This window comes from Cervus canadensis, chromosome 17, assembly GCF_019320065.1.
Source record: "Cervus canadensis isolate Bull #8, Minnesota chromosome 17, ASM1932006v1, whole genome shotgun sequence".
In the NCBI taxonomy this organism is placed as follows: Eukaryota; Metazoa; Chordata; class Mammalia; order Artiodactyla; family Cervidae; genus Cervus; species Cervus canadensis.
In genome coordinates, this window is record NC_057402.1 from 42,098,813 (window position 1) to 42,114,658 (window position 15,846).

General features: G+C 38.5%; 1 protein-coding gene across 5 annotated transcripts in view; it reads right to left on the reverse strand.

Moving 5' to 3' along the window:
- Positions 1 to 15,846, reverse strand: part of ZFAND6 (zinc finger AN1-type containing 6) — a 52,641-nt gene that overhangs the window by 16,734 nt on the left and 20,061 nt on the right. For 2 of the 5 annotated variants that reach the window (XM_043489761.1, XM_043489762.1), the window contains exon 2: positions 6,622 to 6,782. The exons of the other annotated variants lie outside the window; for them this stretch is intronic. The gene's annotated coding sequence lies outside the window, so the exon portion shown is untranslated. The remainder of the gene's footprint in view (positions 1 to 6,621; positions 6,783 to 15,846) is intronic. 5 annotated transcript variants of the gene reach the window in all.

Consider the following 15,846-nt stretch of genomic DNA (forward strand, 5'->3'; position numbering starts at 1 on the left):
TAAATATGCAAAAGCCATTCTTGGGTCATGTGCTGAACAAAAATAGGTGATGAACGAAAAGTCTGCCAACTCCTGAATTAAATAAGCAAATGGTGTTAATGTAATCATCACCGGTGAGAATGTGGGGAGTCTAGGTGGGCCTGGGACTCCCAGGGGCAGAGGTCCTATTAACTGTGGGACTCTCTCTAATTCAGACAATGTAAATTTAAAGTATTATTTGCTCCCTAAGCTTCATCTCTTAATTAAGTATATGTTCATCACCCAATAAGGGGAAAAAACTATGAAAGGCAATATTTCACACAAATCTTTAACAGCAGGTATAATTTACACAAAGAGTTGTAGCTATGATGGGAAAAAATGACAGCAATGCTCTTGGTACAAACTGTCCTCTATTTAGCACACTGCTTTCTATTCACCAAGGCTAAATAACATCCATGGTGTCTTAATAATTATAAAAGCATTCAATAACTGGACATGAAGATATCATATTCCTGAACTGACAGTTTCTGTCTGCCTGGTACATCTTCCTCCTTACCCTTTCAGATAGCAGAACCTCTCACTTGCTGGGATAGGCCTAACCCCGCCTCCTCAGAGCCACACCTGTCTCAGGGGTGGGCATGTGATCCGAGTCTGGCCTATGACTCAGTCACTCCTCCCTGGATCTCACTGGTACTGCAGGGAGAGAGGCAGGCTTTGCCCTGTGAGGACACTGAGACAATACCATGTAAACCAGGTGCCAGCCTCCAAGACGACCCCCAGAGAGCCCAAGGATTCCTGGCATTCAAGCCCTTGGTAGTCCCCACCCGCATTTTCTGGGTGTTGGTCTGGATAACAACAGAATGCTGTGCACGTGATGGTCTGTATCTGAGTCTAGTCATGATAGACGCTGCACGCTGCGGCTGCTGGCTTGCTCTCTCTCGTGGATCACTCGCTCTGGGCAAGGCCCTATGGAGCTGTAGGGAGGGTCCCACCTGCTCAGTCACTGAGGCCTCAGGCCACGAGGCATGTGAGTGAACCTGGAAGCAGACCCTTCAGTCCTGGTGAAGTCTTCAGATGACTGCAACCTCTGCTCACATCTGAGCTGCAACCTCATGAGAGACCCTGAGCCAAAATTCCACAGCTAAGTCGCTTCTCTATTCCTCACAGAAACCATGCAAGACAATAAACATTTGTTGTTTTAAGCCATTAAGTTTTGGGGTAATGTGGTATACGGCAGCTGATAACCAATACAGTTATTGATACATCTGTCTCCCCTGCTTCTCTTATTACGTTCCTATGGTGTCTTTTCAACACAACAGCCAGTGATCATGTTAACTGTAAAACAAAGCACACTGCATGCTTGCTCAAAATCCTCCAGCTGACCAAGTAAAAGCCAAACTCCCTATCGACATAAAGGCGCTTTATAATCTGTTCCCCCATTACCTGACCTCCTCTCCCACTCCTCTAGATCACGCACACTGCCAGGCATGCTCTGGTCTTAAGGCCTTTGTAACTGCTGTAACTTCTACCCTCCAGAATCACTAGGAGGACAGGAGTCCCTCATCTCCTTCAGGTCTTGGCTCACCTGTCATCTTCTGAAGGAGGGTTTCCCTCATCCCTTTATTTGAAATAACCAACAGCATCCTTTATTACCCTATCCAGTTTTATTTTTCTTCAGTGCCCTTATCTTAATGTTTACTATTAAATTATACTTATTTCATCTATCTTCCCTCTACTAAAATGTTACCTCTGCAACAGCAGTGATTCTGTCCATTTTGTCCACTGATAACTTACAAAAATGCTTGGCACATGGTAGATATTCAGTATTTGCAGAATGCGTGAATGAAACTGTGCTGCAAAGTAGCAGCCATGTACTACAACCTGCAGTAACCAAGTATTTACCCCAAAGCAAATAGGCTGCAATAGGCTCCTCCTAAAGAAACTGAATTTGCTGTTCTAGACAGGATCTAGGTTTACCAGCAAGGACCACTACATGTTATACAGTTTGTGCCCTAAACAAAGACGCTTAGACTCATGCTCTTGAGCTTCAGGATATTTTTTCTAATTCAGTTCACTCAGAGAGGGCTTCATTTAGCAATGTGCTTAAGCTGGCACACCATGTTGTGATTTTATAATGAAAGTTGTAGTCAATTTTATATTCTCAATTTTATGCAGGTTCCATACTGCATATCTTAAAGAAGTTGACATAGTCATTATCTGCACAAAACAATATCATTTTTTTTTTCTGGCAAAATAGGGAGCCCACTCAAATTTTCCCATTGGTTCCCACATTTATGTGTTTTCATTTACTTTTCTTCTCCAAACGACTAAATAAGTGGGCATAGCTGTGTTCCAATAAAACTTTTATTAACAAAAAGAGGTGGCAATGGGCTGCAGTTTGCCCATTTCTGTTCCAGAGCAATGGCAGGTACACAAGAGGCACTCAAATATAAGACAGATGAAAAAACACCTTCAAAACTATGCAATTTAGAGTGTGATCAGAAAAGATACAGCAAAATTACATGACTATAGGTCGATTTTTCTTTCTTTTATCCCAGTTCTTCATTTAAGGGGCCTTGCTTATACACTTGTGCTGCGTACTGCTCTCTGAGGTACCATGAAAGATGAAAGTTATAACAGACGGCTCTGCTTGTAAGGATCAGTGCAAGTGTTAGGACAGGAATACAGATGTGTGACTTCCATGTATATACACAGATGTCACTTTTAATTTCAATAATCCCTGTGAGCCACAAAACTATACAATGTACCCAAAACACTCTACTTTCATACAGTTCCTCCCTTCTTTTTAATCAGTTAAAGAAACTAAACTTAGGCATGCCAATTGACTCCATCAATTCCTTTTTAATACAGTCTGTACAACCTACAGGTCTTAACTCTAATTGCCCCACTGGTACCATGGGATAATATTTCCAGAAAAGTTAAGTAGAGAAGGGTGAAAACCTGACCCAATGACTCAATCTGAAAAGGTGGTGGAGAAGAGGAAGAACACCAAACACAGAAAAATGTACCAAAGCTGTAAACCTCTTGCCAATTCCTTGAAATTTTTCACATTTCTTTTAAAATAACCTCCCTAATTCCCTTTTTCAGTTAGAATGGTTATCTGTTCCAATGTGTTCTGTCCCCTGATTAGATTCCAGAAAACAGCAAGATCTTACAGAACATAAAACCATGTTTCTACTTCTTGCTATCAGAAGAAGCAGAAACACACACACACACACACACAGTGAGTGATGTAAGGTTTAGCAGGACCATCTCCAACAGAGGAAGATTCTCTTATAATAAAACACTGATACTGAGTCTTTCCTGAAAGACTTAAGTCTGCCATCCATTACACTGCCAAGCTTTCAAAAGTGCTTCTAGATTAGAAAGCACTCCTCCAGCATTAAATGTAAAAAGTAGCTCACTTTAATCCAAGGAGCAGTCACTACTGACAGAACCCAAGACCTTCAACACTGCTTAGTTCATCCATACATGCCTTTATTTTAAAATATCATTATAATGACTCTTGACTTAGTCAACACTATGATTTTTCCAGTAGTCATGTATGGATGTGACAGCTGGACCATAAAGAAAGTTGAGTGCCAAAGAATTGATGCTTTTGAACTGTGGTGTTGGAGAAGACTCTTGAGAGTCCCTTGGACTGCAAGGAGATCCAACCAGTCCATCCTAAAGGAGATCAGTCCTGGGTGTTCATTGGAAAGACTGATGCTGAAGCTGAAGCTCCAGTACTTTGGCCACCTGATGCTGACAATTCACTGGAAAAGACTCTGATACTGGGAAAGACTGAAGGCAGGAGGGGAAAGGGATGACAGGGGATGAGATGGTTGGATGGCATCACCGACTCCATGGACATGAGTTTAAGCAAGCTCTGGGAGTTGATTATGGACAGGGAAGCCTGGTGTGCTGCAGTCCACGGGTCACAGAGTCGGGCACGACCGAGTGACTGAACTGATACTGACTTTGCTGAACTGCCTAAAAATCACTTGACCTAAAACTCAGAGAAAATATCCCTAACTTTAACCAATATTCTTCAGTAAGTATTTTTGCTTCCTTTCTTCCTCTTTTGTGGAGTTACATCTGACACCAAGACCAATCTTTCATGTTCTAGACAAATATAGCTGCGTGTCATCAAGATATGCCATGTTTAATGTAAATATATTACAGATTCAAATCCAACCATCTAGAACAGCACTGTCCAATACAGTTAGCCACATGTGTCTACTGAAAACTGAAACTTGGCTAGCTAATATAGCAGAATGAGAACAGAAGACAGGAGAGTAAGGTTCTCTATTCTACTGGTCAAGAGAGATCTTCCATGATACCCAAGTGAAAATATCCTCCTTTTTGAGTTTCCAATTCTAGATCCTGAAGCCTTACAATTGATTACTTTAAGGACTTGGAATAGGCCACTTACTATTAGTCCTCTCAAAGAAGAAACAAAAGATTAAAATAAAAGCAATAATTTGTAAGTATCAATGACTCACTTAAACCTCACAAGACCCCATATCAGGTAACAAATTATTACTGTATCTATTTTACAGATTAGAAAAGTGAGTCACAGAAAGGTTTAAGTCATTTGTTCACTATCACGTTAGGATCTGAATCAGGCAGCCTGACTTACACCCTGGGCCCTTAACCATGTTACATGGCTTTCAGTGTAACTCAGGAACTCCATGTTACTACATACTGCAAGACACAACAACATAAGAAGTTAAAATGTACATATGATCTAAGCAAAACTCTGTCACAGAAGTGAGTGCAAGATCAACAAGAAGCCTATGTGGTGTGCTAAGGGTAGGGCAGGCCAGGGACAGAGCAGAAGCAGAGTTTACAAGCAGAGTTTACAAACGGTGCTCACTCTCTCCTGCAAGCACTTCCTAGCCCAGGAAACTTAGTTTCTCAGCACTCTGCTCTACCTGCTCAGCAGAAGTATAACACAGACACAAAGAATCATCTCAGAGCGATAGGAGGAGAAATGGAAACAGGACCAATCTACTGGCATACAGTTTCCCCCAAATCCTCCATAGTTATTTATATATAAGCTTCTTTTGTTTCCTACTGTGTGTCCTTTCTGCCTAATTTCATCTTTAAAAATCAAACTTTCGCCCATGGCTGATTCATGTTGAGGTTTGACAGAAAACAACAAAATTCTGTAAAGCAATTACCCTTCAATAAAAAAATAAATAAATCAAACTTGCACTAAGTATGTACTAAAGGCTTCCTTCACCTACATTTTCTTTATTCGACAATAAAGAAACACTAAATAAAGAGAAGAGCATAGAGTGCTAGAGTACTGCACAAAATAGTACCAAATTAAACTCACCCTCTATAGGGGAAATGCCAAATGACTGTAAACTGAAGAGTTGAACCTCATATTATAGACCTTAAAACCTCACTAAAGTGAGACTTGTCATCATTAAGCACGAGTTCTTTAGAGCCACTGAAAAATTAGGACTAAGGTAAGCCCTGGGGATTCATACAGGACTGTCCATTTACTGACCAGCCCAGAAAAGAAAAAAAAAAAAAAAAACCGACCAGACTGAAACTTCAAGTTTTTTAACTACTTTTAAAGGTACCCACATTCCTCTCTTCATTTCTGGCATGTAACCTTTGACTACTTTCATAAGAATATCCATATTCACTACATGTTCTTCATTATGCTTTCTAAGAGACTTCTCACTCACTGATTCTAAAATCAGTCAATTTTTATTTCCCTTCAGTCAATACATTCTGATGTGAAAGAGAAAGTAAGCTCATCTTACTGCAAACAGCATTTCTTTTATTTCATACTTCCCTAAATAGTGAGTAAGATTTGATAAATCTTAACCTACACGTTCATCACACTGCTCATGGCAATGTCTTACATTTTAATTATCTTTTCTATAAAACTGCATTTCTCTACTATGGGAAACATTTCAATTAAAGAATCTTACTCCTAAATCCATGGAGGAGGAGGAAAAAACCCAAAACAAAAACAAAAAAGAAAGTAGAAAAAAAAATCACACCCCTCTATCCCAAAATGATTCTTAAGGTGATAGCTTTTAGTAAGAGAAAAAGGAGAATCTTCTTTCCACAATATCTATATTAAGGCACTTTTAAAAACAGAGTTGGCAAGTGTAAAAGACTTCTAACTGCATTCAGTAAACTAGAGTTTCTTTATTTTGAAGTATATACTCTCTCTGATTAAACAGTTATTATAAAAATTATTAATTACAATTTAAGTTATTAAATTATTTCCAAGAGCTATTTTCTATATTAATATCTAACATCATACTTCCAAAATACATTTTATGATTGATTAAAATATTAATTTTAAAAGGATGAAATCAACTATAAAATAGAGTGATCTACAGAATTTTCTTCTTTTGCTTCACAATAATAATGAAAAAAGATGCATGGTCACTAATGATACTTAGTTGTTAAGTTTTATTCTCGAAAATACTTTGTAAATAAAAACCTATCACCCACTCCACCCTCAACATTCTACCCACCAGAAAAAAATAGACCCTAAAAAATACCTCATCATGCTGACTTAAGTGTATCTTTAAGTACTTTAGATTAAAAAACTGTAAGTTATTATTATGCCTAAGTACACAGTGTTACAGGCTTAAGTCTACTCACACAGTTGAGGTTGATGAGCAAACAGCTGTCCTGTATCTTGAGACAGACATTAGCTTCCTCCCTTCCCTATCCTCATAAGCAGCTACTTAAAGTTTGAGTTTTATGCAAGAAAACATTTTAAAGCCTTCAGTGTTTTATTGCAGCAGACTTCAGATTCATTCCTGTAACACATTTAACATGAAAGAGAGTTGAGACAGTTCAAATTAACTATGCACACTTTAATTGTCTAAAAGTTTAAGGAGTGCTTTCACTCTTACAGCTACATAAAAAGGGTTGCAATGTAAAGTTAAGGGTAACATTTCACTTGGTATCTGACACCAATGTACAATATGTAACTGTAACATAGATTTTTCTACCTTTTATAATCATTTATACCCAAAGTGAGCAAAACTAGGTCTTTCTTTGTTTCCTAAAGTTTAGCTTATTTCTTTAGCATAAATAACCACCAATGAAAGAACTTTTTATAAAGAGACAGTCAATGGGGTACCCTGAGTGTACCAAGAATATCCCTGGGGACCTCTGATTGAGGAGAATATGACTCTTGGTCCTGTTGTGACAGAAAGAGGAGCCATACTTCTAACATTACAATGAAGGGTTACAGCACATTTCCCTACAGACTCAAATTCCTATAGTATCATTATTGAAACAGGTTCTTCAAGTGTTCTAGACAGCTTATCTGGAAAATAAAACTGCGTTCAATCAAGATGTCCTAAAATACCTGGGTAACTATGTTCCCCCAATATTGTGTATTAATAAACTCAGTTTCTACAGTAAATTTTAGGAAAAGTTTTAGGGTTTCACAAAGTCAATTTACTATTTATATTAACAACATGGTTTTAAAATGCCGTAAGAAATAGCATACAAACACTCAAAATTCACTAATTTTTAAAATACTATTTAATGCTGAAAAACTGATTGTGTATTTGCTATGCAATAAAAGGCTAAAGGTTTTAGGATTCAGTCAAAATAACTCAAATGTTTGTGTCTTTATAATCTACTTATAATGGGCATATAAATAATTTAAGAAATGACTCTAAACTTTATCAAAGTTGTCAGTGATAGAATAATATTCACATAAGTTAAAATATTTATTCAAGAGTCTAACTGTGCTTCAGTAGCACTTATTGAAACTTTCTGATTATCACCACAGATTTAAATGAGCCTACAATAAAAAACAACAGCTAAAAATAAATTCCACCAATCTTGGGTGTAAAAATAGAAGCATCCTTTCTATATAATAACAATAAACATTTGATAAGTGATTGCAGTGCAACAGACACCATTCCCATAATTTTACATGCACACTTAATCCTCATTCCCCCCTAAAAGGTAGCTGCAATTATTACCAACTCTTTTCAGATTGTGAAACTGAAGTTCAGAGATGTTATGAACCTGCTGAAGAGGACAGAGCTAATAAGTGGCAGAGACAGGACTTGAAGCCAGATTTACCTGACTCCAAAGCCTTGTGCTCAAGCTAGATTATAAGCAACAGCAATCTACTGTATTGAATAAACCATATATGAAACTGGTATCTGGATCTGGTGCTAGATCTATGATATTGATAAACGAATGTTAGCAGGAAACCAACAGTATGGTTATAAATTCAGGAAAGCTCTCTCTCACAAGAAACAACTGTTAGAAATGGGAGTAGTAACTGAGAGAAAAGACAAAAGTGGAATGCATTCTGAGGGGTTGTTATGAAGAAGAAAACAGCAGGCTTATCTCACAAGTAGCATAAAAGTACAAAATTTGAAATAATGTGTCAAAGTCTCAGAAGAGAAATTCCAGTTCAACACAAAATACTTTATAAAGCCAAGGAACCCAACAGCTGGAACAGACTCCCTCCTATACTACTGGGTTTGTGCAATCAAAGATTTGAACTTCAACAACCATACTAACGATAGATTCTGGCAAAACTGCCAAAGAATGTTAAAATTTTTTGAGGATGAAAGTTTGATGATGAAGAGATATATTAAGTCTCAAAGTATCTCCCCAGAAATTGCTTACTGGAGAAAAAAAAAAACAGTAACTTTCCCACATTAATGGGAAGATCAAAGCTGGTATCACTGCAAAGAGGACAAGTGGATACACTCCTCCTGATGAGAGGCCCTGAGAATCACATGCAGTATCACAGCATTCCTGCTCACCTCCTACATTCAATCACAAGGACACATCGGACAGACCCCAATCGAGGGAGATTCCATAAATAAATGGTCTGTCACTCTTCAGAAGTGTCAGTGTCATAAAAGACAAAGAAAGGCTAAGGATAGGGTTGTGATTAAAAGAAACTAGAGACATGACAAGTCAATAAATGATTGAAGATTGGATCCTAGACTGGAAAAAAATTATTAAAGAACATTACTGAGGAAACTAGAGAAATCTGAATGTGGGCTGTGTATTAGAGAAGTATACTGTATCAGTGTTCAATTTCCTTGATAACTGGAATGTCCCTGAAACTATAAGAATGCTGTTCTTAGATAATATACGTCTTTAAGTATGACATGGTAAAGGGACAGGGTGCACGCAACTTCTCAGAAAGTTCAGAAAAAAATAAAATGACAGCCCGAATGCAGCAAAATGCTAACAATGAGTGAATCTTGCCAGGGGGTAGATGGGAACTATTTGTATTATTAATGCAATTTTCTATAATTTCCAAATTAAACCTGAGAAAAATAAATATTTGGACCTGATGTTCTAAAGGAACTCAACCAGACACCAAACAACAAGAGAACCATCATTTCCTATTGCTATCTCTATACACTCAAATCCAACCCAACATCAGGCTAAACTGATCTGTGACTATCCATTTTAATCAATTATAAGCAGTGCTCTCATTTAAAACATCGATGTGAGAGCTAGAGAGTCAAGTGAATGTCTGCCTCTTCTCAACCTAAAGAGTCAAGTGAATGCCTCTTCTCAAACCTGTTACCCTATGCAGTTAAAGAGACAAACTTTTCCCAAGAAAGCACAGCTGTTCTTCAATTGGATATGCAGTGGTGGATGTGTCCTTGCTAAAAACTCCAAATTAAGTTAATTTCTGGGTATGCCAGGTAGCAAAGCATTACCAAAGTCAAGAGATAATCAGTGATCAGTAACCTAGAAGGGAAATACTGTTAATAAAACAAACGTCCCACCCAAGCAAATCCTGCACTGCCCACAGTAAGCGGACAATGCCACAGTGACTACAGAGCACCTGGAAAAGACAAGAGAATGTTAATCACTGAAAGGCCAAGGGATAAATGGATAGTATACAACATTTCAGTGGTCTAAATCTACAAAATAAAGAGAGGGAGGAAAAAAAAGAGGAAAGGGGGAGAAAAAAAAAAAAAGAGAGAATAAAGGAACATAGCAAGAAAGAAGAAAATCCTGACAGCAACATACCACTTCACTGATTTCATGTTCTCCTCTCTCTCCAATGGCTTAACACACTCTCTCTCACTTTAACTTATCTTCAATTGTCTTTTACTAACTCTAAGAGTCAGTCTCTGTAAGACGGCAAGAACTGTTAAGAACACAGCTTTGACTATACAATCATTATCTGCATCCTATGCCCACACTCCACATTTTTGTTTTACTTGTCAGGAGGCCCAGAACAGTAGTCTCTCTAGTAGGAAATCTCACAAACAGTTCATCTCGAAAAGGAACAGAAAAACACATCACCTTGCTCACAGCCTAAAAAAGACAAAGGCAGGAACTGGAGGGAAAACTGGTGTCAGGACAAAGAAGAAAGGATGAATTTTAGTCTCCTATACTAATCTGGATACACCCTCTGTCAGGTATGAGCAACCTAACTGGTAGAATATTCACTGGTACTTGAGCTAATTCCAAGTCAGGAGCACTGTTACTGAACCGTGGCCTTCTTTCAGGCAAGCTCTATATCAGATTAATCTTTGATATAGCACCAAACACTACCTTGTTTTAAAAAAAGGCACTTTAGTAGGCACTTGTAGAACTGCTGTTGTTCAGTCGCTAAATTGTGCCTGACTCTTTGTGACCCCGGGGACTGTAGAGCACCATGCTCCTCTGTCCACAGGATTTCCCAGGCGAGAATACTGGAGTGGGTAGCCATTTCCTTCTCCAGGAATCTTCCCCACCCAGGGATCTAACCCTTGTATGGATTCTACCCAACTACAAAACAGGCAAAATTATTTTATCCCAAACCCTGCCTTCTCTCCCTTTTTCTCAGGTAGCATGTGGCAAATACTCTCCCCTACCAAACCTATCTGCTAGCTCTACAAACTTTTCCTCTGATCTCAATTCAAAACTCCAATTTCCTAAATGCTGCAGGTAAACACTGTTATAATAAAAGGATCAGAACTCATACTGTGAATGAAATATGACCCACTCAAACCTAAAAATTTAATCTAACTTTAAATCTAAAATCTCTAGCTTAAATATGGGATGTGCACATGGGCATCTCTATGTATACCTATGTATGTATTCTGGAGGACAGGGAGCAAATTTTCAGGTATCACCTACCTGCTTCTAAATCAACTCTTAACCTACACTGCCAAGGAGACTGTAACACATACACATGTGAGTCAGAAAATGCAGCTCACTTCAGAGGCTTTATTAAGTCAGATCAACATGGTCTTCATCTGAATTTCCAGCAAACCCCTAATACAGGACATGACAAATCATGAACCTGTATCTGTATTTGCCATATTTCCCTTAGCTCTTCTGTACTATACAGGTCCCAACTCTGAAGAGAAAGGGAGTGCTACAGAAAGAAATGAAAAAGGCTCCAAGACATGTTAATACACAAGTCACTTTTGTGGTCAAAGTTATACCATGTAATTCAGCTCACTATATTTTGATAACGGTACATTTTAGGAGCCATCTGTCTTGTTAACCTCTGTATTTCTAGTATTTGGCACACCTACATAGAACAGGTGTTCTAGGCACTCAAATATTTATATAATGGATTAACACTTGACTTGCATTTACCCACATCACAAAAACAAACCCTGAACCCTTATATATCAATTATACAAAATCCAATCACCCATGTAAAAATCAAATTACCAGTATCTCCATCTTTAATTTTTAGAATACGGGAATGCTTTAACAGTGTAGAACACACTAATCCAGTTTAAATTAGTTCCCTTCCCCTTTCCAGGCCACTAAATAGCCAGCAGATTAATCTATGACAATCTAAAAATAGTATGCCAGATGAGAATTCTGTGTTTAAAACTTCCTAATTTGTATGATATTCTTTTCAAGAATTTAATGTAACCCATAGGTCATTTAAGAAAGACATTATTACTATTCATAAGTAAAATGAAGGGCTTCCCTTGTGGCTCAGCTGGTAAAGAATCTGCCTGCAGGAGATGTGGGTTTGATCCCTGCATTAGGAAGATCCCCTGGAGAAGGAAAAGGCTATCCACTCCAGTATTCTGGCCTGGAGAATTCCATGGACTGTATTATGTATTATTCCATGGGGTTGCAAAGAATCAGACATGACTGAGCATGTCAGTGAGCATGTCCACTTTCCCTTTCAAGTAAAATCAAAGTAGTACCTTTTCCACACCATTAAAATATCCTATGTGTATCTTTCCACTACTTCAAAAGCTGAAAAAAAAACCCAGTAATTTTCAAGTCTCCCTAAATTAAGAAAAAAAGCAGCATATTAATTTTAAAACTACTTAAAAGTTAACACACGAATCTGCATTGGATCTTGTTTCAATAATACATAGAGGTCATTCTGATAATTTTAAGTTCCTGTTAGGATACATGCCATTTCAAGATCAGACTTTTCTGTTTCTATGTGTAGTTATGAAACACAAAACAAACTGCTAGGCACCATACTCTTTGAAGCCATTCAGCTGAAATTGTTTCTACTTCATCACCAATGGGCCCTTTAACAGCTCCTTATTTGTCTCACATCTGCTGGATGAAGTCCAACTAGTTCCAATATTAGCCTCAAGATACTGCCAGCAAGTTAAAAGTCCCAAGAACCTGGCTTTAAGTCATATGGAATCAAAGACCAAGGATTTGTTGTTTTTGTTGTTTAGTCGCTAAGTTGTGTCCGACTCTTTGCAACTCCATGGACTGCAGCCCACCAGGTTCTTCTGTCCACTGGACCTTCCAGAAAGGAATACTGGAGTGGGCTACCATTTTTTTCTCCAGAGGATCTTCCTGACTCAGGGATTGAACCTGCATCATCTCCTGCATTGGCAGGTGGATTCTCTACCTCTGAGCACCAGGAAAACCCAAGACCAAGGAAAGTATGATTCAAAATTTCAAGAGATAAGCAAGTTTAAAAAGTCTTGAGTTTTCCTCATAGTCAGAACACTCTTTGACCTAAATTGTAGCAATTTTTTTTAATCCATCCCCTAAAACAAAGGAAATAAAAGCAAAAATAAACAAACAGGACCTAATTCAACTTAAAAGCTTTTATGGATAGCAAAGGAAAAATAACCATCAACCAAATGGAAAGACAGAGTACTGAATGGGAGAAAATATTTGCAAATGATATAAACAGTTCATACGACTCAACATTAAAAAAAACAAACCACCAGATTAAAAAATGGGCAGACGATTTGAATACATTTTTCCAAAGAGGAAATGCAGATGGCCAACAGGCACACGAAAAAATGCTCAATACAACTAATCACGAGGGAAACACAAATCAAAAGCACAGTGAGAGTATCACCTTACACCTGTCAACAGAAATGGCCATCGTCAAAGAAGAAGGACACAAATAACAAATGCTGGAGAGGATGTGGAGAAAAGGGAACTCTCATACATACACTGTTGGTGGGAATGTAAATTGATGCAGCCACTGTGGAAAACATGTGGTTTCTCAAACAACTAAAAATAGAACTATCCTATGACCCAGCATGCTTTTGAACTATGGTGTTGGAGAAGACTCTTGAGAGTCCCTTGGACTGCAAGGAGATCCAACCAGTCCATCCTAAAGGAGATCAGTCCTGGGTGTTCATTGGAAGGACTGATGCTGAAACTCCAATACCTTGGCCACCTCATGCGAAGAGCTGACTCATTGGAAAAGACCCTGATGCTGGGAGGGATTGGGGGCAGGAGGAGAAGGGGACGACAGAGGCTGAGATGGCTGGATGGCATCACCGACTTGATGGGCATGAGTCTGAGTAAACTCCGGGAGTTGGTGATGGACAGGGAGGCCTGGCGTGCTGCGATTCATGGGGTCGCAAAGAGTTGGACACAACTGAGCGACTGAACTGAACTGATGACCCAGCAACTCCACGCCATATAGGATATATACATATATAAATATAAACACTAATTCAAAAAGATACAGGCACCCCAATGAGAAAACAAATATTTTAGAGAGAAAAAAGCACCCTGGCATCACACACTCTGCCTCAATCCTTTCCAGAGGGTGAGAACCAAACCACATGAGAATACTGTCAGTGTCACCCTCCTGTACTAATGGAAGAGACAAAACAAGTCCTTCAACATGGCTATTTCTCATAAACAACTAAGGATTTTATGAGCTTTTCTGTTTTGTTTTTTAAATAAAAAAGGTAACATATGCGACACGTGGGGCTTCCCCAGTGAGTGGCTCAGTGGTAAAGAATCCACCTGCAATACAGGAGACACAGGAGATGTGAGTTCAATCCTTGGGTCAGGAAGATCCCCTGGAGAAGGAAACGGCAACCCATTCCAGCATTCTTGCTTGGAGAATCCCATGGACAGAGGAGCCTTGGTGGGCTACAGTTCCTAGAGTCTCAAAGAGTCGGACACGGCTGAAGCGACTTAGCATACACGTGCGACAGGTATACAAATGTCTGTATACAAATTATGCCATTACGCCAGTATTATTCCAAGGTGGGTGTATTTTGCAGAGAATAACTTCTGTGGTTAATGTGGTTTCTTTCCCTGCTTTTTCTAAACTTCTAAAACCAACTAACTATGCAATAAAGGTTTTCCTTAAAAAGATGGAATGTCCATTCAATATATACATTCCAATTAAGCAAACGTGAATTATGAAATAATTAGACCTCCTGGGATTATGATCATTTAAAAATGCTCAGCTGTGGCTAACACCTTACAGAAGCTCTGGGGTACAATTATCTTGCTACCTATGTACTTTGAACATTACTTAATACCTTTTTATCTCTTCTAACTATTTAAGGAGCTAAGTTTAACAAATGACAGGTAATGAAAAAAATATTTTACCTGCAATACAAAATAATTCTTTTTCCTGTTAATAGACACTCAAGTTTCCTTCCCCTTGGCTTAAAAAAAACAAAACAAAACAAACTGACAGCCACTTTAGACTCATTTTACATGCAAGATTTCTGGTTAGTATGAAATATATTTGTTTCTGTGTTATTCATATATATATTTTTTTGTTTTGTCTTTGTGCTAAGTCACTTCAGTCATATCCGACTCTTTGCAACTCCATGGACCGTAGCCTGCCAGGCTCCCCATCCATGGGATTCTCCAAGCAGGACTACTGGAGGGGTTTGCCATTTCCTCCTCCAGGGAATCTTCCGTTCCAAGGATCAAACTGGAGTCACTTATGTCTCCGGCATTGACAGGCAGGTTCTTTACCACTAGCACCACCTGGGAAGCCCCTGTTTTGTCTTAAGATGGACCATAAATGTGAAATCAAGCAAACACAAGCAGCAAACCAGGATATTGTTCTCTCTCTATTAATACACATCCTCAATTTATGTAGCACTCTCATTTTAAGAATTAAGGTACTGAAAATACAAAACAGCTTCCATCCCAAAATGTCAACTAAATAATCACTGCAATTGATTTGGTCTTGAGAAGTAAGCTTCCTCACTGTATCAGACAGTAAAATTTTAAATTCTAGAATGTAAAATTCTAATGCTCACAGTCAGAGTGAGGTGTTAAGAGATACCTATAATTGGGACTGTTTGTTTGTTTTTGGCTATACCACAAGGCATGCACGATCTCAGTTCCCTAACCAGGCAGGGACTGAACCACACCCTTGCAGTGCAAGTGTGGGTGTCCTAACCACTGAACCACCAGGAAAAGTCCCAGAATCTGTTCCTTATTAGAGACAACCAAACCAAGGATATTGGTGACAAATCAGCAAGGTTCTGTGCTGTTTTTCAAGACTATTTTACTCCTGATTTTCATGGGAAGACAGCATCATAAATAATAGTATTAAAATTTTTATCTACATGGAACTCATTCTGTAAAAGGAACCAGACAAGAGGTCCTGGCAACCCACTTCCTTCAAAGGGATAATTACTCTGAGAAAATGAT